This window comes from Pseudophryne corroboree, assembly GCF_028390025.1.
Source record: "Pseudophryne corroboree isolate aPseCor3 chromosome 7 unlocalized genomic scaffold, aPseCor3.hap2 SUPER_7_unloc_1, whole genome shotgun sequence".
NCBI classification, from domain to species: Eukaryota; Metazoa; Chordata; class Amphibia; order Anura; family Myobatrachidae; genus Pseudophryne; species Pseudophryne corroboree.
The window spans coordinates 263,509-289,133 of NW_026967608.1; the positions used below are offsets into that span (position 1 = coordinate 263,509).

At 48.0% G+C, this 25,625-nt stretch overlaps 35 non-coding genes and 3 pseudogenes across 35 annotated transcripts; 18 read left to right on the forward strand and 20 right to left on the reverse strand.

The window, feature by feature from the left end:
- The first annotated feature begins 1,579 nt into the window (after nucleotides 1-1,579).
- LOC134985843 (U1 spliceosomal RNA) lies at nucleotides 1,580-1,743 on the forward strand. The gene has a single exon (XR_010191987.1). It is a non-coding gene; the product is annotated as a U1 spliceosomal RNA (small nuclear RNA).
- A 152-nt stretch (nucleotides 1,744-1,895) lies between these two features.
- Nucleotides 1,896-2,058, forward strand: LOC134985804 (U1 spliceosomal RNA). The gene has a single exon (XR_010191956.1). It is a non-coding gene; the product is annotated as a U1 spliceosomal RNA (small nuclear RNA).
- Nucleotides 2,059-2,719: 661 nt separating this feature from the next.
- On the forward strand, nucleotides 2,720-2,883 carry LOC134985637 (U1 spliceosomal RNA). Its single transcript, XR_010191810.1, has one exon. It is a non-coding gene; the product is annotated as a U1 spliceosomal RNA (small nuclear RNA).
- Nucleotides 2,884-3,035: 152 nt separating this feature from the next.
- LOC134985795 (U1 spliceosomal RNA) lies at nucleotides 3,036-3,198 on the forward strand. Its single transcript, XR_010191948.1, has one exon. It is a non-coding gene; the product is annotated as a U1 spliceosomal RNA (small nuclear RNA).
- A 674-nt stretch (nucleotides 3,199-3,872) lies between these two features.
- LOC134985643 (U1 spliceosomal RNA) lies at nucleotides 3,873-4,036 on the forward strand. Its single transcript, XR_010191815.1, has one exon. It is a non-coding gene; the product is annotated as a U1 spliceosomal RNA (small nuclear RNA).
- A 152-nt stretch (nucleotides 4,037-4,188) lies between these two features.
- Nucleotides 4,189-4,351, forward strand: LOC134985778 (U1 spliceosomal RNA). The gene has a single exon (XR_010191935.1). It is a non-coding gene; the product is annotated as a U1 spliceosomal RNA (small nuclear RNA).
- Nucleotides 4,352-5,054: 703 nt separating this feature from the next.
- Nucleotides 5,055-5,185, reverse strand: LOC134985833 (U1 spliceosomal RNA; annotated as a pseudogene).
- A 671-nt stretch (nucleotides 5,186-5,856) lies between these two features.
- Nucleotides 5,857-6,019, reverse strand: LOC134985785 (U1 spliceosomal RNA). The gene has a single exon (XR_010191940.1). It is a non-coding gene; the product is annotated as a U1 spliceosomal RNA (small nuclear RNA).
- Nucleotides 6,020-6,171: 152 nt separating this feature from the next.
- On the reverse strand, nucleotides 6,172-6,335 carry LOC134985867 (U1 spliceosomal RNA). The gene has a single exon (XR_010192009.1). It is a non-coding gene; the product is annotated as a U1 spliceosomal RNA (small nuclear RNA).
- Nucleotides 6,336-7,008: 673 nt separating this feature from the next.
- LOC134985817 (U1 spliceosomal RNA) lies at nucleotides 7,009-7,171 on the reverse strand. The gene has a single exon (XR_010191966.1). It is a non-coding gene; the product is annotated as a U1 spliceosomal RNA (small nuclear RNA).
- Nucleotides 7,172-7,323: 152 nt separating this feature from the next.
- On the reverse strand, nucleotides 7,324-7,487 carry LOC134985701 (U1 spliceosomal RNA). Its single transcript, XR_010191869.1, has one exon. It is a non-coding gene; the product is annotated as a U1 spliceosomal RNA (small nuclear RNA).
- Nucleotides 7,488-8,158: 671 nt separating this feature from the next.
- On the reverse strand, nucleotides 8,159-8,321 carry LOC134985740 (U1 spliceosomal RNA). The gene has a single exon (XR_010191901.1). It is a non-coding gene; the product is annotated as a U1 spliceosomal RNA (small nuclear RNA).
- A 152-nt stretch (nucleotides 8,322-8,473) lies between these two features.
- On the reverse strand, nucleotides 8,474-8,637 carry LOC134985844 (U1 spliceosomal RNA). The gene has a single exon (XR_010191988.1). It is a non-coding gene; the product is annotated as a U1 spliceosomal RNA (small nuclear RNA).
- A 671-nt stretch (nucleotides 8,638-9,308) lies between these two features.
- On the reverse strand, nucleotides 9,309-9,471 carry LOC134985741 (U1 spliceosomal RNA). Its single transcript, XR_010191902.1, has one exon. It is a non-coding gene; the product is annotated as a U1 spliceosomal RNA (small nuclear RNA).
- A 152-nt stretch (nucleotides 9,472-9,623) lies between these two features.
- Nucleotides 9,624-9,787, reverse strand: LOC134985657 (U1 spliceosomal RNA). Its single transcript, XR_010191828.1, has one exon. It is a non-coding gene; the product is annotated as a U1 spliceosomal RNA (small nuclear RNA).
- A 671-nt stretch (nucleotides 9,788-10,458) lies between these two features.
- On the reverse strand, nucleotides 10,459-10,621 carry LOC134985787 (U1 spliceosomal RNA). Its single transcript, XR_010191941.1, has one exon. It is a non-coding gene; the product is annotated as a U1 spliceosomal RNA (small nuclear RNA).
- Nucleotides 10,622-10,773: 152 nt separating this feature from the next.
- On the reverse strand, nucleotides 10,774-10,937 carry LOC134985868 (U1 spliceosomal RNA). The gene has a single exon (XR_010192010.1). It is a non-coding gene; the product is annotated as a U1 spliceosomal RNA (small nuclear RNA).
- Nucleotides 10,938-11,610: 673 nt separating this feature from the next.
- LOC134985789 (U1 spliceosomal RNA) lies at nucleotides 11,611-11,773 on the reverse strand. The gene has a single exon (XR_010191943.1). It is a non-coding gene; the product is annotated as a U1 spliceosomal RNA (small nuclear RNA).
- A 152-nt stretch (nucleotides 11,774-11,925) lies between these two features.
- LOC134985702 (U1 spliceosomal RNA) lies at nucleotides 11,926-12,089 on the reverse strand. The gene has a single exon (XR_010191870.1). It is a non-coding gene; the product is annotated as a U1 spliceosomal RNA (small nuclear RNA).
- Nucleotides 12,090-12,760: 671 nt separating this feature from the next.
- Nucleotides 12,761-12,923, reverse strand: LOC134985743 (U1 spliceosomal RNA). The gene has a single exon (XR_010191903.1). It is a non-coding gene; the product is annotated as a U1 spliceosomal RNA (small nuclear RNA).
- A 152-nt stretch (nucleotides 12,924-13,075) lies between these two features.
- LOC134985845 (U1 spliceosomal RNA) lies at nucleotides 13,076-13,239 on the reverse strand. The gene has a single exon (XR_010191989.1). It is a non-coding gene; the product is annotated as a U1 spliceosomal RNA (small nuclear RNA).
- A 671-nt stretch (nucleotides 13,240-13,910) lies between these two features.
- LOC134985788 (U1 spliceosomal RNA) lies at nucleotides 13,911-14,073 on the reverse strand. Its single transcript, XR_010191942.1, has one exon. It is a non-coding gene; the product is annotated as a U1 spliceosomal RNA (small nuclear RNA).
- A 152-nt stretch (nucleotides 14,074-14,225) lies between these two features.
- On the reverse strand, nucleotides 14,226-14,389 carry LOC134985869 (U1 spliceosomal RNA). The gene has a single exon (XR_010192011.1). It is a non-coding gene; the product is annotated as a U1 spliceosomal RNA (small nuclear RNA).
- Nucleotides 14,390-15,062: 673 nt separating this feature from the next.
- Nucleotides 15,063-15,225, reverse strand: LOC134985790 (U1 spliceosomal RNA). The gene has a single exon (XR_010191944.1). It is a non-coding gene; the product is annotated as a U1 spliceosomal RNA (small nuclear RNA).
- A 152-nt stretch (nucleotides 15,226-15,377) lies between these two features.
- LOC134985659 (U1 spliceosomal RNA) lies at nucleotides 15,378-15,541 on the reverse strand. The gene has a single exon (XR_010191831.1). It is a non-coding gene; the product is annotated as a U1 spliceosomal RNA (small nuclear RNA).
- Nucleotides 15,542-16,212: 671 nt separating this feature from the next.
- On the reverse strand, nucleotides 16,213-16,376 carry LOC134985838 (U1 spliceosomal RNA). Its single transcript, XR_010191984.1, has one exon. It is a non-coding gene; the product is annotated as a U1 spliceosomal RNA (small nuclear RNA).
- On the forward strand, nucleotides 16,317-16,480 carry LOC134985839 (U1 spliceosomal RNA). Its single transcript, XR_010191985.1, has one exon. It is a non-coding gene; the product is annotated as a U1 spliceosomal RNA (small nuclear RNA).
- Nucleotides 16,481-19,109: 2,629 nt separating this feature from the next.
- On the forward strand, nucleotides 19,110-19,273 carry LOC134985840 (U1 spliceosomal RNA). Its single transcript, XR_010191986.1, has one exon. It is a non-coding gene; the product is annotated as a U1 spliceosomal RNA (small nuclear RNA).
- A 152-nt stretch (nucleotides 19,274-19,425) lies between these two features.
- Nucleotides 19,426-19,561, forward strand: LOC134985813 (U1 spliceosomal RNA; annotated as a pseudogene).
- Nucleotides 19,562-20,259: 698 nt separating this feature from the next.
- On the forward strand, nucleotides 20,260-20,423 carry LOC134985648 (U1 spliceosomal RNA). The gene has a single exon (XR_010191820.1). It is a non-coding gene; the product is annotated as a U1 spliceosomal RNA (small nuclear RNA).
- A 152-nt stretch (nucleotides 20,424-20,575) lies between these two features.
- LOC134985744 (U1 spliceosomal RNA) lies at nucleotides 20,576-20,738 on the forward strand. Its single transcript, XR_010191904.1, has one exon. It is a non-coding gene; the product is annotated as a U1 spliceosomal RNA (small nuclear RNA).
- Nucleotides 20,739-21,409: 671 nt separating this feature from the next.
- On the forward strand, nucleotides 21,410-21,573 carry LOC134985672 (U1 spliceosomal RNA). The gene has a single exon (XR_010191843.1). It is a non-coding gene; the product is annotated as a U1 spliceosomal RNA (small nuclear RNA).
- A 152-nt stretch (nucleotides 21,574-21,725) lies between these two features.
- Nucleotides 21,726-21,877, forward strand: LOC134985727 (U1 spliceosomal RNA; annotated as a pseudogene).
- A 681-nt stretch (nucleotides 21,878-22,558) lies between these two features.
- On the forward strand, nucleotides 22,559-22,722 carry LOC134985846 (U1 spliceosomal RNA). Its single transcript, XR_010191990.1, has one exon. It is a non-coding gene; the product is annotated as a U1 spliceosomal RNA (small nuclear RNA).
- A 152-nt stretch (nucleotides 22,723-22,874) lies between these two features.
- Nucleotides 22,875-23,037, forward strand: LOC134985745 (U1 spliceosomal RNA). The gene has a single exon (XR_010191905.1). It is a non-coding gene; the product is annotated as a U1 spliceosomal RNA (small nuclear RNA).
- A 671-nt stretch (nucleotides 23,038-23,708) lies between these two features.
- LOC134985673 (U1 spliceosomal RNA) lies at nucleotides 23,709-23,872 on the forward strand. Its single transcript, XR_010191844.1, has one exon. It is a non-coding gene; the product is annotated as a U1 spliceosomal RNA (small nuclear RNA).
- A 152-nt stretch (nucleotides 23,873-24,024) lies between these two features.
- LOC134985725 (U1 spliceosomal RNA) lies at nucleotides 24,025-24,187 on the forward strand. Its single transcript, XR_010191890.1, has one exon. It is a non-coding gene; the product is annotated as a U1 spliceosomal RNA (small nuclear RNA).
- Nucleotides 24,188-24,857: 670 nt separating this feature from the next.
- On the forward strand, nucleotides 24,858-25,021 carry LOC134985847 (U1 spliceosomal RNA). The gene has a single exon (XR_010191991.1). It is a non-coding gene; the product is annotated as a U1 spliceosomal RNA (small nuclear RNA).
- The last annotated feature ends 604 nt before the right edge of the window (nucleotides 25,022-25,625 follow it).

Here is a 25,625-nt window from a genome sequence, read left to right on the forward strand (position 1 = left end):
TGTATGACTCATGTCTGACCCTTCGTATCAAACAAAGAGGGATCTCTCTGTCCATGAACATGCTATATTAACTAAACTTTCAGATTCTATCAAAGGGACCATAATCTACAAAATACATTATATGGTTAAAATATATATCGATTGAGTCGCCCGCTAGACGCATACAAACTCTACCGTAAATCCGCATATCGTGCGCCTGCGGGTGCACGCGACTGCGAGTATGCGCACGAACGGGAGAGCTCTTGCACGCGCAGCGTGAGCTCGCATGAGGTGCAGATATGGCAGTGTGCATAGTGATATTTTTCTGACTTTGACAGTTTTATATAAGTAAATGGGGATCCTTAGTGCTGAGTCTCTGAATTATGTATATGTGATTATAGATATGAGGTATTGATTGAAAGATTATAGGTTAATCTGTATATAGATTATATATTTTCTGTTATTTTTTAAACCACCTTGTTGCTTATTTTATTATTATTTTTAATCACCATGTTGCTTATTTTTATATTATGAAATGCCTTTATATGTGCAATTGCAATTAGAAAATTGTTCCATATGTGAGTCATTACATGTATGCATCCAATTAGTTCATGTATGTATCCAATCAACTAATTAGTAATGCTATTGGTCCGGTGCATTTTAAAAAGAGCCTGCTAGGCTGCTGATGTATCCTCTGACGAAACCGCTCTTGGATAACAGCGGAGAAACGCGTAAGAAAGGTGATTACAGGACACTCTGATTGCTGAGATATAAGCCCGTTCATGAACGAGCTACATCACGGCGGACGTCTGATGTAAAGACAGCGGTGAAGGGGAAAAAGCAATTTGAGACCGAGCAAAAGGAGGTCTCTACCCCACGGCAGGGAGAAATATCCCGACCGCGAGTGCCAATATTATCCAGCCACGGTTAACGGGGGTCGTAGCATACCGCTGTGTTTCACCAACCATCACAGCGCTCTCCCCCTGTTTTCTTTCATTACTCACGTGAGTTACATATGAACTTTAACTGCAGTAAATAAGAGGCGTTGGTTACAACTGTTGCTGTTCATCCACAAGAAGGAATTTAATGTATCAATTACAATTGGAAAGTAACGAATAAATTACAACAGCTGTATCCAGGAGGATTTTTTGGACACTTTAATAAACATTCCGTTGTCATCAAGGGCAATATGAAATAGATCCTGATTACATTTAGATATGGATAGTGGTGCCTATATATGTTGACTCCATTGTATTTTATTGAATGTGGGTTTCTTCTGTCTATATATATTTTTTTAAAATAAAGAGCTTGTATATTTTTTTTTTTGCGCTCCCTTTATAACAAATGTGATTATCTTTAAAATTTGGTTTATTATTGGTAGAACAGTACTACCTATGGGAGCAGCATTTTATAATATATGGTGAAAATTAATAGATGTATAAAGATTAAATAAGCAACAAATTGGTGAAATAGATAAGTTTTGATAGGAGCGCTGGGTTCTATATATATATTGACATTTGGTTATATATATGTATAGATTTTATAAATTCTTGACAGAGATGTGCCTGAGCAGCGGCCCTCCCCAGCCCTATCCCAAATCATACTTATTTTGCATAGGAGATACCATGGTCATGAAGATTGTTCTCCCAGGGTGAGGTTCATTCATTGCATTCTGGGTATGCTGACCCCTGTGATTTCCCCAAATGTGGGAAACTCGACTGCATTATTTGTGGTAGTGGGGGACTGTGTTTGTGCTTTCCTCTGGTCAGCTCTGGTAAAAGTCAGATTTATTTGTCTCAGATCTTCCTCTAGCCTTGTTCTTCTTTCGAGAGTTTCCATGTGCTGCCTCAGTTGGATATCCTTCACTTGACAGGGGGGTGCCTGAGCAGCGACCCTCCCCAGCTCTAGCCCAACTCCTACTTACCTGCCAGGTGAGATACTATGATCATGAAGGTGCTTCTCCCAGGGCAAGGCTCACCCATTGCACTCTGGGTGTGCTGCTCCTGCGGTTTCCCCAAATGTTGGACACTTGACTGCATAATTTGTGTTTCCCCTGGTCGGCTCTCGTATAATTCAGATCTCTTTGTCTCAGGTCTCTCTCCAGCCTAGTTTGCTGTCTGTTTCCACTTCTCTTTTCTTGAGTTGCTCCCTTCTATGCCCTTGCGCACTATCCTGACTTCTCCCGTCTGCTTACTTTGTGCCTTCCAACGCACAATGCAAACTACAGGTAGTGCTGCAGGGCCCACACCCTTTAACTTGCCTTACAGAGCAGCTCTGGAGCTGTTACAGTGCCCAGCTGCTGCAAGAAATCAGCTTGAATGCTTCAGGGGCTGGGGCATAGCCCCACACCGAAGGAGGGTGGAGGTGTTTAATGCGAACTAAGGGTCATCCAAGCACCGCAAAAGGCCGCCATGCCCTGCATACCCCTTTTCTCTTTTCATATGCAGATGAGGGTTCCAGCCAACTTTGGCCCACTGCTTGGATGACATCACTGTATGCAAATCCGTCTTCTGCAGACCTTCCCCCAGGAATGCTTGTACTAGTTGTTGCATTTGGTTTGTTGTTTGGGGGTGCTTCAGTATTAGGCAGCCTTCTGCCCTCCCATGTTCATTTGAAAATATGTGTTCTCCCTGCAGTTGTTGTCCCCAGATGAGAGTTCCCTTGTGCTGCCTCTGTTGAATCTCCTTTACTTGACAGAGATGTTCCTGAGCAGCGGCCCTCCCCAGCCCTATCCCAAATCATACTTATTTTGCATAGGAGATACCATGGTCATGAAGATTGTTCTCCCAGGGTGAGGTTCATTCATTGCATTCTGGGTATGCTGACCCCTGTGATTTCCCCAAATGTGGGAAACTCGACTGCATTATTTGTGGTAGTGGGGGACTGTGTTTGTGTTTTCCTCTGGTCAGCTCTGGTAAAAGTCAGATTTCTTTGTCTCAGATCTTCCTCTAGCCTTGTTCTTCTTTCGAGAGTTCCCTTGTGCTGCCTCAGTTGGATCTCCTTCACTTGACAGGGGGGTGCTTGAGCAGCGACCCTCCCCAGCTCTAGCCCAACTCCTACTTACCTTCCAGGTGAGATACTATGATCATGAAGGTGCTTCTCCCAGGGCAAGGCTCACCCATTGCACTCTGGGTGTGCTGCCCCTGTGATTTCCCCAAATGTGGGAAACTTGACTGCATAATTTGTATTTCCACTGGTCGGCTTTCATATAATTCAGATCTCTTTGTCTCAGGTCTCTCTCCAGCCTAGTTTGCTGTCTGTTTCCACTTCTTTTTTTTTTAGCCCCTCCCTTCTATACCCTTGTGCGCTATCCTGACTTCTCCTCCTGTCTGCTTACTTTGGGCCTTCCAATGCACAATGCAAATTACAGGCAGTGCTGCAGGGCCCACACCCTTTTACTTGCCTTACAGAGCAGCTCTGGAGCTGTTACAGTGCCAAGCTGCTGCAAGAAATCAGCTTGAATGCTTCAGGGGCTGGGGCATTGCCAATATGAGCCCTACACCGAAGGAGGGTGGGGGTGTTTAATGCGAACAAAGGGTCATCCAAGCGCCGCAAAAGGCCGCCATGCCCTGCATACCCCTATTCTCTTTTCATATGCAGATGAGGGTTTCAGCCAACTTTGGCCCACTGCTTGGATGACATCACTGTATGCAAATCCGTCTTCTGCAGACCTTCCCCCAGGAATGCTTGTACTAGTTGTTGCATTTGGTTTGTTGTTTGGGGGTGCTTCAGTATTAGGCACCCTTCTGCTCTCCCATGTTCATTTGAAAATAAGTGTTCTCCCTGCAGTTGTTGTCCCCAGATGAGAGTTCCCTTGTGCTGCCTCAGTTGAATCTCCTTTACTTGACAGAGATATGCCTGAGCAGCGGCCCTCCCCAGCCCTATCCCAAATCATACTTATTTTGCATAGGAGATACCATGGTCATGAAGATTGTTCTCCCAGGGTGAGGTTCATTCATTGCATTCTGGGTATGCTGACCCCTGTGATTTCCCCAAATGTGGGAAACTTGACTGCATTATTTGTGGTAGTGGGGGACTGTGTTTGTGCTTTCCTCTGGTCAGCTCTGGTAAAAGTCAGATTTCTTTGTCTCAGATCTTCCTCTAGCCTTGTTCTTCTTTCGAGAGTTCCCTTGTGCTGCCTCAGTTGGATCTCCTTCACTTGACAGGGGGGTGCCCGAGCAGTGACCCTCCCCAGCTCTAGCCCAACTCCTACTTACCTGCCAGGTGAGATACTATGATCAGGAAGGTACTTCTCCCAGGGCAAGGCTCACCCATTGCACTCTGGGTGTGCTGCTCCTGCAATTTCCCCTAATGTGGGACACTTAACTGCATAATTTGTGTTTCCACTGGTCGGCTTTCATATAATTCAGATCTCTTTGTCTCAGGTCTCTCTCCAGCCTAGTTTGCTGTCTGTTTCCACTTCTTTTTTTTTTGAGCCCCTCCCTTCTATACCCTTGTGCACTATCCTGACTTCTCCTCCTGTCTGCTTACTTTGGGCCTTCCAATGCACAATGCAAATTACAGGCAGTGCTGCAGGGCCCACACCCTTTTACTTGCCTTACAGAGCAGCTCTGGAGCTGTTACAGTGCCAAGCTGCTGCAAGAAATCAGCTTGAATGCTTCAGGGGCTGGGGCATGGCCAACATGAGCCCTACACCGAAGGAGGGTGGGGGTGTTTAATGCGAACTAGGGGTCATCCAAGCGCCGCAAAAGGCCGCCATGCCCTGCATACCCCTTTTCTCTTTTCATATGCAGATGAGGGTTCCACCCAACTTTGGCCCACTGCTTTGATGACATCACTGTATGCAAATCCGTCTTCTGCAGACCTTCCCCCAGGAATGCTTGTACTAGTTGTTGCATTTGGTTTGTTGTTTGGAGGTGCTTCAGTATTAGGCAGCCTTCTGCCCTCCCATGTTCATTTGAAAATATGTGTTCTCCCTGCAGTTGTTGTCCCCAGATGAGAGTTCCCTTGTGCTGCCTCAGTTGAATCTCCTTTACTTGACAGAGATATGCCTGAGCAGCGGCCCTCCCCAGCCCTATCCCAAATCATACTTATTTTGCATAGGAGATACCATGGTCAATAATGCAGTCGAGTTTCCCACATTTGGGGAAATCATATGGGTCAGCATACCCAGAATGCAATGAATGAACCTCACCCTGGGAGAACAATCTTCATGACCATGGTATCTCCTATGCAAAATAAGTATGATTTGGGATAGGGCTGGGGAGGGCCGCTGCTCAGGCACATCTCTGTCAAGTAAAGGAGATTCAACTGAGGCAGCACAAGGGAACTCTCATCTGGGGACAACAACTCCAGGGAGAACACATATTTTCAGATGAACATGGGAGGGCAGAAGGCTGCCTAATACTGAAGCACCCCCAAACAACAAACCAAATGCAACAACTAGTGCAAGCATTCCTAGGGGAAGGCCTGCAGCAGATGGATTTGCATATGGTGATGTCATCCAAGCAGTGGGTCAAAGTTGGCTTCAACCCTCGTCTGCATATGAAAAGAGAAAAGGGGCGTGCAGGGCATGGCGGCCTTTTGCGGCGCTTGGATGACCCCTAGCTCGCATTAAACACCTCCACCCTCCTTCGGTGTGGGGCTCATGTTGGCTATGCCCTAGCCCCTGAAGCATTCAAGCTGATTTCTTGCAGCAGCTGGGCACTGTAACAGCTCCAGAGCTACTCTGTAAGGCAAGTAAAAGGGCGTGGGCCCTGCAGCACTACCTGTAGTTTGCATTGTGCGTTGGAAGGCACAAAGTAAGCAGACGGGAGAAGTCAGGATAGTGCGCAAGGGCATAGAAGGGAGCGGCTCAAGAAAAGAGAAGTGGAAACAGACAGCAAACTAGGCAGGAGAGAGACCTGAGACAAAGAGATCTGAATTAAACGAGAGCCGACCAGGGGAAACACAAATTATGCAGTCAAGTTTCCCACATTTGGGGAAATCACAGGAGCAGCACACCCAGAGTGCAATGGGTGAGCCTTGCCCTGGGAGAAGCACCTTCATGATCATAGTATCTCACCCGGCAGGTAGGTAGGAGTTGGGCTAGAGCTGGGGAGGGTCGCTGCTCGGGCACCCCCCTGTCAAGTGAAGGAGATCCAACCGAGGCAGCACAAGGAAACTCTCGAAAGAAGAACAAGGCTAGAAGAAGATCTGAGACAAATAAATCTGACTTTTACCAGAGCTGACCAGAGGAAAGAACAAACACAGTCCCCCACTACCACAAATAATGCAGTCGAGTTTCCCACATTTGGGGAAATCACAGGGGTCAGCATACCCAGAATGCAATGAATGAACCTCACCCTGGGAGAACAATCTTCATGACCATGGTATCTCCTATGCAAAATAAGTATGATTTGGGATAGGGCTGGGGAGGGCCGCTGCTCAGGCACATCTCTGTCAAGTAAAGGAGATTCAACTGAGGCAGCACAAGGGAACTCTCATCTGGGGACAACAACTCCAGGGAGAACACATATTTTCAGATGAACATGGGAGGGCAGAAGGCTGCCTAATACTGAAGCACCCCCAAACAACAAACCAAATGCAACAACTAGTGCAAGCATTCCTGGGGGAAGGCCTGCAGCAGATGGATTTGCATATGGTGATGTCATCCAAGCAGTGGGTCAAAGTTGGCCTCAACCCTCGTCTGCATATGAAAAGAGAAAAGGGGTGTGCAGGGCATGGCAGCCTTTTGCGGCACTTGGATGACCCCTAGTTCGCATTAAACACCTCCACCCTCCTTCGGTGTGTGGGGCTCATGTTGGCTATGCCCCAGCCCCTGAAGCATTCAAGCTGATTTCTTGCAGCAGCTGGGCACTGTAACAGCTCCAGAGCTACTCTGTAAGGCAAGTAAAAGGGCGTTGGCCCTGCAGCACTACCTGTAGTTTGCATTGTGCATTGGAAGGCACAAAGTAAGCAGACGGGAGAAGTCAGGATAGTGCGCAAGGGCATAGAAGGGAGCGGCTCAAGAAAAGAGAAGTGGAAACAGACAGCAAACTAGGCTGGAGAGAGACCTGAGACAAAGAGATCTGAATTATACGAGAGCCGACCAGGGGAAACACAAATTATGCAGTCAAGTTTCCCACATTTGGGGAAATCACATGAGCAGCACACCCAGAGTGCAATGGGTGAGCCTTGCCCTGGGAGAAGCACCTTCAGGATCATAGTATCTCACCTGGCAGGTAAGTAGGAGTTGGGCTAGAGCTGGGGAGGGTCGCTGCTCGGGCACCCCCCTGTCAAGTGAAGGAGATCCAACTGAGGCAGCACAAGGGAACTCTCGAAAGAAGAACAAGGCTAGAGGAAGATCTAAGACAAAGAAATCTGACTTTTACCAGAGCTGACCAGAGGAAAGCACAAACACAGTCCTCAACTACCACAAATAATGCAGTCGACTTTCCCACATTTGGGGAAATTATAGGGGTCAGCATACCCAGAATGCAATGAATGAACCTCACCCTGGGAGATCAATCTTCATGACCATGGTATCTCCTATGCAAAATAAGTATGATTTGGGATAGGGCGGGGGAGGGCCGCTGCTCTGGCACATCTCTGTCAAGTAAAGGAGATTCAACTGAGGCAGCACAGGGGAACTCTCATCTGGGGACAACAACTGCAGGGAGAACACATATTTTCAGATGAACATGGGAGGGCAGAAGGCTGCTTAATACTGAAGCACCCCCAAACAACAAACCAAATGCAACAACTAGTGCAAGCATTCCTGGGGGAAGTCCTGCAGCAGATGGATTTGCATATGGTGATGTCATCCAAGCAGTGGGTCAAAGTTGGCTTCAACCCTCGTCTGCATATGAAAAGAGAAAAGGGGCGTGCAGGGCATGGCGGCCTTTTGCGGCGCTTGGATGACCCCTAGCTCGCATTAAACACCTCCACCCTCCTTCGGTGTGGGGCTCATGTTGGCTATGCCCTAGCCCCTGAAGCATTCAAGCTGATTTCTTGCAGCAGCTGGGCACTGTAACAGCTCCAGAGCTACTCTGTAAGGCAAGTAAAAGGGCGTGGGCCCTGCAGCACTACCTGTAGTTTGCATTGTGCGTTGGAAGGCACAAAGTAAGCAGACGGGAGAAGTCAGGATAGTGCGCAAGGGCATAGAAGGGAGCAGCTCAAGAAAAGATAAGTGGAAACAGACAGCAAACTAGGCTGGAGAGAGACCTGAGACAAAGAGATCTGAATTATACGAGAGCCGACCAGGGGAAACACAAATTATGCAGTCAAGTTTCCCACATTTGGGGAAATCACAGGAGCAGCACACCCAGAGTGCAATGGGTGAGCCTTGCCCTGGGAGAAGCACCTTCATGATCATAGTATCTCACCTGGCAGGTAAGTAGTAGTTGGGCTAGAGCTGGGGAGGGTCGCTGCTCGGGCACCCCCCTGTCAAGTGAAGGAGATCCAACTGAGGCAGCACAAGGGAACTCTCGAAAGAAGAACAAGGCTAGAGGAAAATCTGAGACAAATAAATCTGACTTTTACCAGAGCTGACCAGAGGAAAGCACAAACACAGTCCCCCACTACCACAAATAATGCAGTCGAGTTTCCCACATTTGGGGAAATCACAGGGGTCAGCATACCCAGAATGCAATGAATGAACCTCACCCTGGGAGAACAATCTTCATGACCATGGTATCTCCTATGCAAAATAAGTATGATTTGGGATAGGGCTGGGGAGGGCCGCTGCTCAGGCACATCTCTGTCAAGTAAAGGAGATTCAACTGAGGCAGCACAAGGGAACTCTCATCTGGGGACAACAACTCCAGGGAGAACACATATTTTCAGATGAACATGGGAGGGCAGAAGGCTGCCTAATACTGAAGCACCCCCAAACAACAAACCAAATGCAACAACTAGTGCAAGCATTCCTAGGGGAAGGCCTGCAGCAGATGGATTTGCATATGGTGATGTCATCCAAGCAGTGGGTCAAAGTTGGCTTCAACCCTCGTCTGCATATGAAAAGAGAAAAGGGGCGTGCAGGGCATGGCGGCCTTTTGCGGCGCTTGGATGACCCCTAGCTCGCATTAAACACCTCCACCCTCCTTCGGTGTGGGGCTCATGTTGGCTATGCCCTAGCCCCTGAAGCATTCAAGCTGATTTCTTGCAGCAGCTGGGCACTGTAACAGCTCCAGAGCTACTCTGTAAGGCAAGTAAAAGGGCGTGGGCCCTGCAGCACTACCTGTAGTTTGCATTGTGCGTTGGAAGGCACAAAGTAAGCAGACGGGAGAAGTCAGGATAGTGCGCAAGGGCATAGAAGGGAGCAGCTCAAGAAAAGAGAAGTGGAAACAGACAGCAAACTAGGCTGGAGAGAGACCTGAGACAAAGAGATCTGAATTATACGAGAGCCGACCAGGGGAAACACAAATTATGCAGTCAAGTTTCCCACATTTGGGGAAATCACAGGAGCAGCACACCCAGAGTGCAATGGGTGAGCCTTGCCCTGGGAGAAGCACCTTCATGATCATAGTATCTCACCTGGCAGGTAAGTAGTAGTTGGGCTAGAGCTGGGGAGGGTCGCTGCTCGGGCACCCCCCTGTCAAGTGAAGGAGATCCAACTGAGGCAGCACAAGGGAACTCTCGAAAGAAGAACAAGGCTAGAGGAAAATCTGAGACAAATAAATCTGACTTTTGCCAGAGCTGACCAGAGGAAAGCACAAACACAGTCCCCCACTACCACAAATAATGCAGTCGAGTTTCCAACATTTGGGGAAATCACAGGGGTCAGCATACCCAGAATGCAATGAATGAACCTCACCCTGGGAGAACAATCTTCATGACCATGGTATCTCCTATGCAAAATAAGTATGATTTGGGATAGGGCTGGGGAGGGCCGCTGCTCAGGCACATCTCTGTCAAGTAAAGGAGATTCAACTGAGGCAGCACAAGGGAACTCTCATCTGGGGACAACAACTCCAGGGAGAACACATATTTTCAGATGAACATGGGAGGGCAGAAGGCTGCCTAATACTGAAGCACCCCCAAACAACAAACCAAATGCAACAACTAGTGCAAGCATTCCTGGGGGAAGGCCTGCAGCAGATGGATTTGCATATGGTGATGTCATCCAAGCAGTGAGTCAAAGTTGGCTTCAACCCTCGTCTGCATATGAAAAGAGAAAAGGGGCGTGCAGGGCATGGCGGCCTTTTGCGGCGCTTGGATGACCACTAGTTCGCATTAAACACCTCCACCCTCCTTCGGTGTGGGGCTCATGTTGGCTATGCCCCAGCCCCTGAAGCATTCAAGCTGATTTCTTGCAGCAGCTGGGCACTGTAACAGCTCCAGAGCTGCTCTGTAAGGCAAGTAAAAAGGTGTGGGCCCTGCAGCACTACCTGTAGTTCGCATTGTGCGTTGGAAGGCACAAATTAAGCAGACGGGAGAAGTCAGGATAGTGCGCAAGGGCATAGAAGGGAGCGGCTCAAGAAAAGAGAAGTGGAAACAGACAGCAAACTAGGCAGGAGAGAGACCTGAGACAAAGAGATCTGAATTAAACGAGAGCCGACCAGGGGAAACACAAATTATGCAGTCAAGTTTCCCACATTTGGGGAAATCACAGGAGCAGCACACCCAGAGTGCAATGGGTGAGCCTTGCCCTGGGAGAAGCACCTTCATGATCATAGTATCTCACCCGGCAGGTAGGTAGGAGTTGGGCTAGAGCTGGGGAGGGTCGCTGCTCGGGCACCCCCCTGTCAAGTGAAGGAGATCCAACCGAGGCAGCACAAGGAAACTCTCGAAAGAAGAACAAGGCTAGAAGAAGATCTGAGACAAATAAATCTGACTTTTACCAGAGCTGACCAGAGGAAAGAACAAACACAGTCCCCCACTACCACAAATAATGCAGTCGAGTTTCCCACATTTGGGGAAATCACAGGGGTCAGCATACCCAGAATGCAATGAATGAACCTCACCCTGGGAGAACAATCTTCATGACCATGGTATCTCCTATGCAAAATAAGTATGATTTGGGATAGGGCTGGGGAGGGCCGCTGCTCAGGCACATCTCTGTCAAGTAAAGGAGATTCAACTGAGGCAGCACAAGGGAACTCTCATCTGGGGACAACAACTCCAGGGAGAACACATATTTTCAGATGAACATGGGAGGGCAGAAGGCTGCCTAATACTGAAGCACCCCCAAACAACAAACCAAATGCAACAACTAGTGCAAGCATTCCTGGGGGAAGGCCTGCAGCAGATGGATTTGCATATGGTGATGTCATCCAAGCAGTGGGTCAAAGTTGGCCTCAACCCTCGTCTGCATATGAAAAGAGAAAAGGGGTGTGCAGGGCATGGCAGCCTTTTGCGGCACTTGGATGACCCCTAGTTCGCATTAAACACCTCCACCCTCCTTCGGTGTGTGGGGCTCATGTTGGCTATGCCCCAGCCCCTGAAGCATTCAAGCTGATTTCTTGCAGCAGCTGGGCACTGTAACAGCTCCAGAGCTACTCTGTAAGGCAAGTAAAAGGGCGTTGGCCCTGCAGCACTACCTGTAGTTTGCATTGTGCATTGGAAGGCACAAAGTAAGCAGACGGGAGAAGTCAGGATAGTGCGCAAGGGCATAGAAGGGAGCGGCTCAAGAAAAGAGAAGTGGAAACAGACAGCAAACTAGGCTGGAGAGAGACCTGAGACAAAGAGATCTGAATTATACGAGAGCCGACCAGGGGAAACACAAATTATGCAGTCAAGTTTCCCACATTTGGGGAAATCACATGAGCAGCACACCCAGAGTGCAATGGGTGAGCCTTGCCCTGGGAGAAGCACCTTCATGATCATAGTATCTCACCTGGCAGGTAAGTAGGAGTTGGGCTAGAGCTGGGGAGGGTCGCTGCTCGGGCACCCCCCTGTCAAGTGAAGGAGATCCAACTGAGGCAGCACAAGGGAACTCTCGAAAGAAGAACAAGGCTAGAGGAAGATCTAAGACAAAGAAATCTGACTTTTACCAGAGCTGACCAGAGGAAAGCACAAACACAGTCCTCAACTACCACAAATAATGCAGTCGACTTTCCCACATTTGGGGAAATTATAGGGGTCAGCATACCCAGAATGCAATGAATGAACCTCACCCTGGGAGATCAATCTTCATGACCATGGTATCTCCTATGCAAAATAAGTATGATTTGGGATAGGGCGGGGGAGGGCCGCTGCTCTGGCACATCTCTGTCAAGTAAAGGAGATTCAACTGAGGCAGCACAGGGGAACTCTCATCTGGGGACAACAACTGCAGGGAGAACACATATTTTCAGATGAACATGGGAGGGCAGAAGGCTGCTTAATACTGAAGCACCCCCAAACAACAAACCAAATGCAACAACTAGTGCAAGCATTCCTGGGGGAAGTCCTGCAGCAGATGGATTTGCATATGGTGATGTCATCCAAGCAGTGGGTCAAAGTTGGCTTCAACCCTCGTCTGCATATGAAAAGAGAAAAGGGGCGTGCAGGGCATGGCGGCCTTTTGCGGCGCTTGGATGACCCCTAGCTCGCATTAAACACCTCCACCCTCCTTCGGTGTGGGGCTCATGTTGGCTATGCCCTAGCCCCTGAAGCATTCAAGCTGATTTCTTGCAGCAGCTGGGCACTGTAACAGCTCCAGAGCTACTCTGTAAGGCAAGTAAAAGGGCGTGGGCCCTGCAGCACTACCTGTAGTTTGCATTGTGCGTTGGAAGGCACAAAGTAAGCAGACGGGAGAAGTCAGGATAGTGCGCAAGGGCATAGAAGGGAGCAGCTCAAGAAAAGATAAGTGGAAACAGACAGCAAACTAGGCTGGAGAGAGACCTGAGACAAAGAGATCTGAATTATACGAGAGCCGACCAGGGGAAACACAAATTATGCAGTCAAGTTTCCCACATTTGGGGAAATCACAGGAGCAGCACACCCAGAGTGCAATGGGTGAGCCTTGCCCTGGGAGAAGCACCTTCATGATCATAGTATCTCACCTGGCAGGTAAGTAGTAGTTGGGCTAGAGCTGGGGAGGGTCGCTGCTCGGGCACCCCCCTGTCAAGTGAAGGAGATCCAACTGAGGCAGCACAAGGGAACTCTCGAAAGAAGAACAAGGCTAGAGGAAAATCTGAGACAAATAAATCTGACTTTTACCAGAGCTGACCAGAGGAAAGCACAAACACAGTCCCCCACTACCACAAATAATGCAGTCGAGTTTCCCACATTTGGGGAAATCACAGGGGTCAGCATACCCAGAATGCAATGAATGAACCTCACCCTGGGAGAACAATCTTCATGACCATGGTATCTCCTATGCAAAATAAGTATGATTTGGGATAGGGCTGGGGAGGGCCGCTGCTCAGGCACATCTCTGTCAAGTAAAGGAGATTCAACTGAGGCAGCACAAGGGAACTCTCATCTGGGGACAACAACTCCAGGGAGAACACATATTTTCAGATGAACATGGGAGGGCAGAAGGCTGCCTAATACTGAAGCACCCCCAAACAACAAACCAAATGCAACAACTAGTGCAAGCATTCCTGGGGGAAGGCCTGCAGCAGATGGATTTGCATATGGTGATGTCATCCAAGCAGTGAGTCAAAGTTGGCTTCAACCCTCGTCTGCATATGAAAAGAGAAAAGGGGCGTGCAGGGCATGGCGGCCTTTTGCGGCGCTTGGATGACCACTAGTTCGCATTAAACACCTCCACCCTCCTTCGGTGTGGGGCTCATGTTGGCTATGCCCCTGCCCCTGAAGCATTCAAGCTGATTTCTTGCAGCAGCTGGGCACTGTAACAGCTCCAGAGCTGCTCTGTAAGGCAAGTAAAAGGGTGTGGGCCCTGCAGCACTACCTGTAGTTCGCATTGTGCGTTGGAAGGCTCAAATTAAGCAGACGGGAGAAGTCAGGATAGTGCGCAAGGGCATAGAAGGGAGCGGCTCAAGAAAAGAGAAGTGGAAACAGACAGCAAACTAGGCAGGAGAGAGACCTGAGACAAAGAGATCTGAATTAAACGAGAGCCGACCAGGGGAAACACAAATTATGCAGTCAAGTTTCCCACATTTGGGGAAATCACAGGAGCAGCACACCCAGAGTGCAATGGGTGAGCCTTGCCCTGGGAGAAGCACCTTCATGATCATAGTATCTCACCCGGCAGGTAGGTAGGAGTTGGGCTAGAGCTGGGGAGGGTCGCTGCTCGGGCACCCCCCTGTCAAGTGAAGGAGATCCAACCGAGGCAGCACAAGGAAACTCTCGAAAGAAGAACAAGGCTAGAAGAAGATCTGAGACAAATAAATCTGACTTTTACCAGAGCTGACCAGAGGAAAGAACAAACACAGTCCCCCACTACCACAAATAATGCAGTCGAGTTTCCCACATTTGGGGAAATCACAGGGGTCAGCATACCCAGAATGCAATGAATGAACCTCACCCTGGGAGAACAATCTTCATGACCATGGTATCTCCTATGCAAAATAAGTATGATTTGGGATAGGGCTGGGGAGGGCCGCTGCTCAGGCACATCTCTGTCAAGTAAAGGAGATTCAACTGAGGCAGCACAAGGGAACTCTCATCTGGGGACAACAACTCCAGGGAGAACACATATTTTCAGATGAACATGGGAGGGCAGAAGGCTGCCTAATACTGAAGCACCCCCAAACAACAAACCAAATGCAACAACTAGTGCAAGCATTCCTGGGGGAAGGCCTGCAGCAGATGGATTTGCATATGGTGATGTCATCCAAGCAGTGGGTCAAAGTTGGCCTCAACCCTCGTCTGCATATGAAAAGAGAAAAGGGGCGTGCAGGGCATGGCAGCCTTTTGCGGCACTTGGATGACCCCTAGTTCGCATTAAACACCTCCACTCTCCTTCGGTGTGTGTGGCTCATGTTGGCTATGCCCCAGCCCCTGAAGCATTCAAGCTGATTTCTTGCAGCAGCTGGGCACTGTAACAGCTCCAGAGCTACTCTGTAAGGCAAGTAAAAGGGCGTGGGCCCTGCAGCACCACCTGTAGTTTGCATTGTGCATTGGAAGGCACAAAGTAAGCAGACGGGAGAAGTCAGGATAGTGCGCAAGGGCATAGAAGGGAGCGGCTCAAGAAAAGAGAAGTGGAAACAGACAGCAAACTAGGCTGGAGAGAGACCTGAGACAAAGAGATCTGAATTATACGAGAGCCGACCAGGGGAAACACAAATTATGCAGTCAAGTTTCCCACATTTGGGGAAATCACATGAGCAGCACACCCAGAGTGCAATGGGTGAGCCTTGCCCTGGGAGAAGCACCTTCATGATCATAGTATCTCACCTGGCAGGTAAGTAGGAGTTGGGCTAGAGCTGGGGAGGGTCGCTGCTCGGGCACCCCCCTGTCAAGTGAAGAAGATCCAACTGAGGCAGCACAAGAGAACTCTCGAAAGAAGAACAAGGCTAGAGGAAGATCTGAGACAAAGAAATCTGGCTTTTACCAGAGCTGACCAGAGGAAAGCACAAACACAGTCCCCCACTACCACAAATAATGCAGTCGAGTTTCCCACATTTGGGGAAATCACAGGGGTCAGCATACCCAGAATGCAATGTATGAACCCCACCCTGGGAGAACAATCTTCATGACCATGGTATCTCCTATGCAAAATAAGAATGATTTGGGATAGGGCTGGGGAGGGCCGCTGCTCAGGCACATCTCTGTCAAGTAAAGGAGATTCAACTGAGGCAGCACAAGGGAACTCTCATCTGTGGACAACAACTGCAGGGAGAACACATATTTTCAGATGAACATGGGAGGGCAGAAGGCTGCCTAATACTGAAGCACCCCCAAACAACAAAACAAATGCAACAACTAGTACAAGCATTCCTGGGGGAAGGCCTGCAGCAGATGGATTTGCATATGGTGATGTCATCCAAGCAGTTGGTCAAAGTTGGCTTCAACCCTCGTCTGCATATGAAAAGAGAAAAGGGGCGTGCAGGGCATGGCGGCCTTTTGCGGCGCTTGGATGACCCCTAGTTCGCATTAAACACCTCCACCCTACTTCGGTGTGGGGCTCATGTTGGCTATGCCCCAGCCCCTGAAGCATTCAAGCTGATTACTTGCAGCAGCTGGGCACTGTAACAGCTCCAGAGCTGCTTTGTAAGGCAAGTAAAAGGGTGTGGGCCCTGCAGCACTACCTGTAGTTTGCATTGTGCGTTGGAAGGCACAAAGTAAGCAGACGGGAGAAGTCAAGATAGTGCGCAAGGGCATAGAAGGGAGCGGCTCAAGAAAAGAGAAGTGGAAACAGACAGCAAACTAGGCTGGAGAGAGACCAGAGACAAAGAGATCTGAATTATACGAGAGCCAACCAGGGGAAACACAAATTATGCAGTCAACTTTCCCACATTTGGGGAAATCGCAGGAGCAGCACACCCAGAGTGCAATGGATGAGCCTTGCCCTGGGAGAAGCACCTTCATGATCATGAAGGTGCTTCTCCCAGGGCAAGGCTCACCCATTGCACTCTGTGTGTGCTGCTCCTGCGATTTCCCCAAATGTGGGAAACTTGACTGCATAATTTGTGTTTCCCCTGGTTGGCTCTCGTATAATTCAGATCTCTTTGTCTCAGGTCTCTCTCCAGCCTAGTTTGCTGTCTGTTTCCACTTCTCTTTTCTTGAGCCGCTCCCTTCTATGCCCTTGCACACTATCTTGACTTCTCCCGTCTGCGTACTTTGTGCCTTCCAACGCACAATGCGAACTACAGGTAGTGCTGCAGGGCCCACGCCCTTTTACTTGCCTTACAGAGTAGCTCTGGAGCTGTTACAGTGCCAAGCTGCTGCAAGAAATCAGCTTGAATGCTTCAGGGGCTGGGGCATGGCCAACATGAGCCCCACACTGAAGGAGGGTGGGGGTGTTTAATGCAAACTAGGGGTCATCCAAGCGCCGCAAAAGGCCGCCATGCCCTGCATACCCCTTTTCTCTTTTCATATGCAGATGAGGGTTCCAGCCAACTTTGGCCCACTGCTTGGCTAACATCACCGTATGCAAATCCATCTTCTGCAGACCTTCCCCAAGGAATGCTTGCACTAGTTGTTGCATTTGGTTTGTTGTTTGGGGGTGCTTCAGTATTAGGCAGCCTTTTGCCCTCCCATGTTCATCTGAAAATATGTGTTCTCCCTGCAGTTGTTGTCCCCAAATGAGAGTTCCCTTGTGCTGCCTCAGTTGAATCTCCTTTACTTGACAAGGGAGGCATTTTGGATTTTTTCTTTGGGTACCCTTACACCTGATGGTCTGAATGAGAGCATTGAACTGAACAACATTGGCAGTCTCTGAAGATTTTATCTATTGATTTACCTAATATAATATTTATTGAATATCCATTTATTGTATGTTTAATAAATAAACAAAATTATTAGAAGTAGCTATTTTGGAAACAGCTTTCCTCTTAGGATGAAACTGTATAATCCTGTTGTGTGTGTTCCTTTAAAGTTCTTTAGTAAAATCCACTAGTAATGATGAACATCAGATTTCTTCCTCCATCCTCTTTTTACACTTTCTCTTGGTTCTATATATATATATATTTTTATTTTTATTTTATTTTTTTCCCCTCCTTCTCCCAAAAGGCCCCCCTCCCTCCCCCCCCCTCCCTGTTTTAAATTTTAAAATCTTTAAATCTTTAAATCTTCGAATCCTTAAATTGTCTGTTTAATATTTATTTTTTCTTCAATTCTTTTTGTTGTTTAAGCAGCAATGTAATTATTCCAGGGGTTAAAATAATGAAATATAGAAATAATATTAACAAAAATTAAAGGTAAAAATGAATTGATAGAATGATCCCATTAAAAGTAAATAAATAATATGGATGTTAAGCTGAGCGGGTTGGATTCGAACATGGGACTCACTGCATAGAGTGCAGGTGATGTTTCCCCTGCGCCACGAGAGCAGCTTTAGTAGTGTCATGGATTTATGTTACCCTAAAAGGTTTTATATAAGTAAATGGGGATCCTTAGTGCTGAGTTTCTGAATTATGTATATGTGATTATAGATATGAGGTATTGATTGAAAGATTAGAGGTTAATCTGTATATAGATTATATATTTTCTGTTATTTTTTAAACCACCTTGTTGCTTATTTTATTATTATTTTTAATCACCATGTTGCTTATTTTTATATTATGAAATGCCTTTATATGTGCAATTGCAATTAGAAAGTTGTTCCATATATGAGTCATTACATGTATGCATCCAATTAGTATATGTATGTATCCAATCAACTAATTAGTAATGCTATTGGTCCGGTGCATTTTAAAAAGAGCCTGCTAGGCTGCTGATGTATCCTCTGACGAAACCGCTCTTGGATAACAGCGGAGAAACGCGTAAGAAGGTGACTACCGGACACTCTGATTGCTGAGATATAAGCCCGTTCATGAACGAGCTACATCACGGCGGACGTCTGATGTAAAGACAGCGGTGAAGGGGAAAAAGCAATTTGAGAGCGAGCAAAAGGAGGTCTCTACCCCACGGCAGGGAGGAATATCCCGACCGCGAGTGCCAATAAGATCCAGCCACGGTTAACGGGGGTCGTAGCATACCGCTGTGTTTCATCAACCATCACAGCGCTCTCCCCCTGTTTTCTTTCATTACTCACGTGAGTTACATATGAACTTTAACTGCAGTAAATAAGAGGCGTTGGTTACAACTGTTGCTGTTCATCCACAAGAAGGAATTTAATGTATCAATTACAATTGGAAAGTAACGATTAAATTACAACAGCTGTATCCAGGAGGATTTTTTGGACACTTTAATAGACATTCCGTTGTCATCAAGGGCAATATGAAATAGATACTGATTACATTTAGATATGGATAGTGGTGCCTATATATGTTGACTCCATTGTATTTTATTGAATGTGGGTTTCTTCTGTCTATATATATTTTTTAAAAATAAAGAGCTTGTATATTTTATTTTTTGCGCTCCCTTGATAACAAGTGTGATTATCTTTAAAATTTGGTTTATTATTGGTAGAACAGTACTACCTATGGGAGCAGCATTTTATAATATATGGTGAAAATTAATAGATGTATAAAGATTAAATAAGCAACAAATTGGTGAAATAGATACGTTTTGATAGGAGCGCTGGGTTCTATATATATATATTGACATTTGGTTATATATATGTATAGACTTTATAAATTCTTGACAGAGATGTGCCTGAGCAGCGGCCCTCCCCAGCCCTATCCCAAATCATACTTATTTTGCATAGGAGATACCATGGTCATGAAGATTGTTCTCCCAGGGTGAGGTTCATTCATTGCATTCTGGGTATGCTGACCCCTGTGATTTCCCCAAATGTGGGAAACTCGACTGCATTATTTGTGGTAGTGGGGGACTGTGTTTGTGCTTTCCTCTTGTCAGCTCTGGTAAAAGTCAGATTTCTTTGTCTCAGATCTTCCTCTAGCCTTGTTCTTCTTTCGAGAGTTCCCTTGTGCTGCCTCAGTTGGATCTCCTTCACTTGACAGGGGGGTGCCCGAGCAGCGACCCTCCCCAGCTCTAGCCCAACTCCTACTTACCTGCCAGGTGAGATACTATGATCATGAAGGTGCTTCTCCCAGGGCAAGGCTCACCCATTGCACTCTGGGTGTGCTGCTCCTGCAGTTTCCCCAAATGTTGGACACTTGACTGCATAATTTGTGTTTCCCCTTGTCGGCTCTCGTATAATTCAGATCTCTTTGTCTCAGGTCTCTCTCCAGCCTAGTTTGCTGTCTGTTTCCACTTCTCTTTTCTTGAGCCGCTCCCTTCTATGCCCTTGCGCACTATCCTGACTTCTCCCGTCTGCTTACTTTGTGCCTTCCAACGCACAATGCAAACTACAGGTAGTGCTGCAGGGCCCACGCCCTTTTACTTGCCTTACAGAGCAGCTCTGGAGCTGTTACAGTGCCCAGCTGCTGCAAGAAATCAGCTTGAATGCTTCAGGGGCTGGGGCATAGCCAACATGAGCCCCACACCGAAGGAGGGTGGAGGTGTTTAATGCGAACTAGGGGTCATCCAAGCGCCGCAAAAGGCCGCCATGCCCTGCACGCCCCTTTTCTCTTTTCATATGCAGACGAGGGTTGAAGCCAACTTTGACCCACTGCTTGGATGACATCACCATATGCAAATCCATCTGCTGCATGCCTTCCCCCGGGAATGCTTGCACTAGTTGTTGCATTTGGTTTGTTGTTTGGGGGTGCTTCAGTATTAGGCAGCCTTCTGCCCTACCATGTTCATCTGAAAATATGTGTTCTCCCTGCAGTTGTTGTCCTCAGATGAGAGTTCCCTTGTGCTGCCTCAGTTGAATCTCCTTTACTTGACAGAGATGTGCCTGAGCAGCGGCCCTCCCCAGCCCTATCCCAAATCATACTTATTTTGCATAGGAGATACCATTTTCATGAAGATTGTTCTCCCAGGGTGAGGTTCATTCATTGCATTCTGGGTATGCTGACCCCTGTGATTTCCCCAAATGTGGGAAACTCGACTGCATTATTTGTGGTAGTGGGGGACTGTGTTTGTGCTTTCCTCTGGTCAGCTCTGGTAAAAGTCAGATTTATTTGTCTCAGATTTTCCTCTAGCCTTGTTCTTCTTTCGAGAGTTCCCTTGTGCTGCCTCAGTTGGATCTCCTTCACTTGACAGGGCGGTGCCCGAGCAGCGACCCTCCCCAGCTCTAGCCCAACTCCTACTTACCTGCCAGGTGAGATACTATGATCATGAAGGTGCTTCTCCCAGGGCAAGGCTCACCCATTGCACTCTGGGTGTGCTGCTCCTGTGATTTCCCCAAATGTGGGAAACTTGACTGCATAATTTGTGTTTCCCCTGGTCGGCTCTCGTATAATTCAGATCTCTTTGTCTCAGGTTTCTCTCCAGCCTAGTTTGCTGTCTGTTTCCACTTCTCTTTTCTTGAGCCGCTCCCTTCTATGCCCTTGCGCACTATCCTGACTTCTCCCGTCTGCTTACTTTGTGCCTTCCAACGCACAATGCAAACTACAGGTAGTGCTGCAGGGCCCACGCCCTTTTACTTGCCTTACAGAGCAGCTCTGGAGCTGTTACAGTGCCCAGCTGCTGCAAGAAATCAGCTTGAATGCTTCAGGGGCTGGGGCATAGCCAACATGAGCCCCACATCGAAGGAGGGTGGAGGTGTTTAATGCGAACTAGGGGTCATCCAAGCGCCGCAAAAGGCCGCCATGCCCTGCACGCCCCTTTTCTCTTTTCATATGCAGACGAGGGTTGAAGCCAACTTTGACCCACTGCTTGGATGACATCACCATATGCAAATCCATCTGCTGCAGGCCTTCCCCCAGGAATGCTTGCACTAGTTGTTGCATTTGGTTTGTTGTTTGGGGGTGCTTCAGTATTAGGCAGCCTTCTGCCCTACCATGTTCATCTGAAAATATGTGTTCTCCCTGCAGTTGTTGTCCCCAGATGAGAGTTCACTTGTGCTGCCTCAGTTGAATCTCCTTAACTTGACAGAGATGTGCCTGAGCAGCGGCCCTCCCCAGCCCTATCCCAAATCATACTTATTTTGCATAGGAGATACCATGGTCATGAAGATTGTTCTCCCAGGGTGAGGTTAATTCATTGCATTCTGGGTATGCTGACTCCTATGATTTCCCCAAATGTGGGAAACTCGACTGCATTATTTGTGGTAGTGGGGGACTGTGTTTGTTCTTTCCTCTGGTCAGCTCTGGTAAAAGTCAGATTTATTTGTCTCAGATCTTCCTCTAGCCTTGTTCTTCTTTCGAGAGTTTCCTTGTGCTGCCTCGGTTGGATCTCCTTCACTTGACAGGGGGGTGCCCGAGCAGCGACCCTCCCCAGCTCTATCCCAAATCTTACTTACCTGCCAGGTGAGATACTATGATCATGAAGGTGCTTCTCCCAGGGCAAGGCTCACCCATTGCACTCTGGGTGTGCTGCTCCTGCGATTTCCCCAAATGTGGGAAACTTGACTGCATAATTTGTGTTTCCCCAGGTCGGCTCTCGTATAATTCAGATCTCTTTGTCTCAGGTCTCTCTCCAGCCTAGTTTGCTGTCTGTTTCCACTTCTCTTTTCTTGAGCCACTCCCTTCTATGCCCTTGCGCACTATCCTGACTTCTCCCGTCTGCTTAATTTGTGCCTTCCAACGCACAATGCGAACTACAGGTAGTGCTGCAGGGCCCACACCCTTTTACTTGCCTTACAGATCAGCTCTGGAGCTGTTACAGTGCCCAGCCGCTGCAAGAAATCAGCTTGAATGCTTCAGGGGCTGGGGCATAGCCAACATGAGCCCCACACCGAAGGAGGGTGGAGGTGTTTAATGCGAACTAGGGGTCTTCCAAGCGCCGCAAAAGGCTGCCATGCCCTGCACGCCCCTTTTCTCTTTTCATATGCAGACGAGGGTTGAAGCCAACTTTGACCCACTGCTTTGATGACATCACCATATGCAAATCCATCTGCTGCAGGCCTTCCCCCAGGAATGCTTGCCTAGTTGTTGCATTTGGTTTGTTGTTTGGGGGTGCTTCAGTATTAGGCAGCCTTCTGCCCTCCCATGTTCATCTGAAAATATGTGTTCTCCCTGCAGTTGTTGTCCCCAGATGAGAGTTCCCTTGTGCTGCCTCAGTTGAATCTCCTTTACTTGACAGAGATGTGCCTGAGCAGCGGCCCTCCCCAGCCCTATCCCAAATCATACTTATTTTGCATAGGAGATACCATGGTCATGAAGATTGTTCTCCCAGGGTGAGGTTCATTCATTGCATTCTGGGTATGCTGACCCCTGTGATTTCCCCAAATGTGGGAAACTCGACTGCATTATTTGTGGTAGTGGGGGACTGTGTTTGTGCTTTCCTCTGGTCAGCTCTGGTAAAAGTCAGATTTATTTGTCTCAGATTTTCCTCTAGCCTTGTTCTTCTTTCGAGAGTTCCCTTGTGCTGCCTCAGTTGGATCTCCTTCACTTGACAGGGGGGTGCCCGAGCAGCAACCCTCCCCAGCTCTAGCCCAACTCCTACTTACCTGCCAGGTGAGATACTATGATCATGAAGGTGCTTCTCCCAGGGCAAGGCTCACCCATTGCACTCTGGGTGTGCTGCTCCTGTGATTTCCCCAAATGTGGGAAACTTGACTGCATAATTTGTGTTTCCCCTGGTCGGCTCTCGTATAATTCAGATCTCTTTGTCTCAGGTTTCTCTCCAGCCTAGTTTGCTGTCTGTTTCCACTTCTCTTTTCTTGAGCCGCTCCCTTCTATGCCCTTGCGCACTATCCTGACTTCTCCCGTCTGCTTACTTTGTGCCTTCCAACGCACAATGCAAACTACAGGTAGTGCTGCAGGGCCCACGCCCTTTTACTTGCCTTACAGAGCAGCTCTGGAGCTGTTACAGTGCCCAGCTGCTGCAAGAAATCAGCTTGAATGCTTCAGGGGCTGGGGCATAGCCAACATGAGCCCCACATCGAAGGAGGGTGGAGGTGTTTAATGCGAACTAGGGGTCATCCAAGCGCCACAAAAGGCCGCCATGCCCTGCACGCCCCTTTTCTCTTTTCATATGCAGACGAGGGTTGAAGCCAACTTTGACCCACTGCTTGGATGACATCACCATATGCAAATCCATCTGCTGCAGGCCTTCCCCCAGGAATGCTTGCACTAGTTGTTGCATTTGGTTTGTTGTTTGGGGGTGCTTCAGTATTAGGCAGCCTTCTGCCCTACCATGTTCATCTGATAATATGTGTTCTCCCTGCAGTTGTTGTCCCCAGATGAGAGTTCACTTGTGCTGCCTCAGTTGAATCTCCTTTTCTTGACAGAGATGTGCCTGAGCAGCGGCCCTCCCCAGCCCTATCCCAAATCATACTTATTTTGCATAGGAGATACCATGGTCATGAAGATTGTTCTCCCAGGGTGAGGTTAATTCATTGCATTCTGGGTATGCTGACTCCTATGATTTCCCCAAATGTGGGAAACTCGACTGCATTATTTGTGGTAGTGGGGGACTGTGTTTGTTCTTTCCTCTGGTCAGCTCTGGTAAAAGTCAGATTTCTTTGTCTCAGATCTTCCTCTAGCCTTGTTCTTCTTTCGAGAGTTTCCTTGTGCTGCCTCGGTTGGATCTCCTTCACTTGACAGGGGGGTGCCCGAGCAGCGACCCTCCCCAGCTGTATCCCAGATCTTACTTACCTGCCAGGTGAGATACTATGATCATGAAGGTGCTTCTCCCAGGGCAAGGCTCACCCATTGCACTCTGGGTGTGCTGCTCCTGCGATTTCCCCAAATGTGGGAAACTTGACTGCATAATTTGTGTTTCCCCTGGTCGGCTCTCGTATAATTCAGATCTCTTTGTCTCAGGTCTCTCTCCAGCCTAGTTTGCTGTCTGTTTCCACTTCTCTTTTCTTGAGCCACTCCCTTCTATGCCCTTGCGCACTATCCTGACTTCTCCCGTCTGCTTAATTTGTGCCTTCCAACGCACAATGCGAACTACAGGTAGTGCTGCAGGGCCCACACCCTTTTACTTGCCTTACAGATCAGCTCTGGAGCTGTTACAGTGCCCAGCCGCTGCAAGAAATCAGCTTGAATGCTTCAGGGGCTGGGGCATAGCCAACATGAGCCCCACACCGAAGGAGGGTGGAGGTGTTTAATGCGAACTATGGGTCTTCCAAGCGCCGCAAAAGGCTGCCATGCCCTGCACGCCCCTTTTCTCTTTTCATATGCAGACGAGGGTTGAAGCCAACTTTGACCCACTGCTTTGATGACATCACCATATGCAAATCCATCTGCTGCAGGCCTTCCCCCAGGAATGCTTGCCTAGTTGTTGCATTTGGTTTGTTGTTTGGGGGTGCTTCAGTATTAGGCAGCCTTCTGCCCTCCCATGTTCATCTGAAAATATGTGTTCTCCCTGCAGTTGTTGTCCCCAGATGAGAGTTCCCTTGTGCTGCCTCAGTTGAATCTCCTTTACTTGACAGAGATGTGCCTGAGCAGCGGCCCTCCCCAGCCCTATCCCAAATCATACTTATTTTGCATAGGAGATACCATGGTCATGAAGATTGTTCTCCCAGGGTGAGGTTCATTCATTGCATTCTGGGTATGCTGACCCCTGTGATTTCCCCAAATGTGGGAAACTCGACTGCATTATTTGTGGTAGTGGGGGACTGTGTTTGTGCTTTCCTCTGGTCAGCTCTGGTAAAAGTCAGATTTCTTTGTCTCAGATCTTCCTCTAGCCTTGTTCTTCTTTCGAGAGTTCCCTTGTGCTGCCTCAGTTGGATCTCCTTCACTTGACATGGGGGTGCCCGAGCAGCGACCCTCCCCAGCTCTAGCCCAACTCCTACTTACCTGCCAGGTGAGATACTATTAAGTTGATTTTTGAAAGAAAACAATACTGTCAATATACTATTAAAACAAATTAAAATGGTAAAAGTTATTGTACTTTAAGTAAAAATAAAAGAGCTAAAATATCAATCCCAGTTTTGGATTACTTTAATTAAAAAAAATGCTTATAGCAGAGGATAGTTTCAATCTGCCTACCTCTGGGTTATAAGCCCAGCATGCTTCCATTGCAGTACTCTGCTGCACATGTTAGTGCAAGAGATCCTGAAGCACTCACTCATCATGGGAAAGTACCAATGTGTTTCTTCGTTGGTTGATCTAAGAAACATCTTACAAAAACTCTCCAGATTATTGACTTTTTAAAGTTTTTCTAGGAAACGTTCTAGATGAATGCTTATTAGCCTTTGTCAGTATGCATTTTTGCAAAGTGTCTCTGTGGTGCAATCAGTT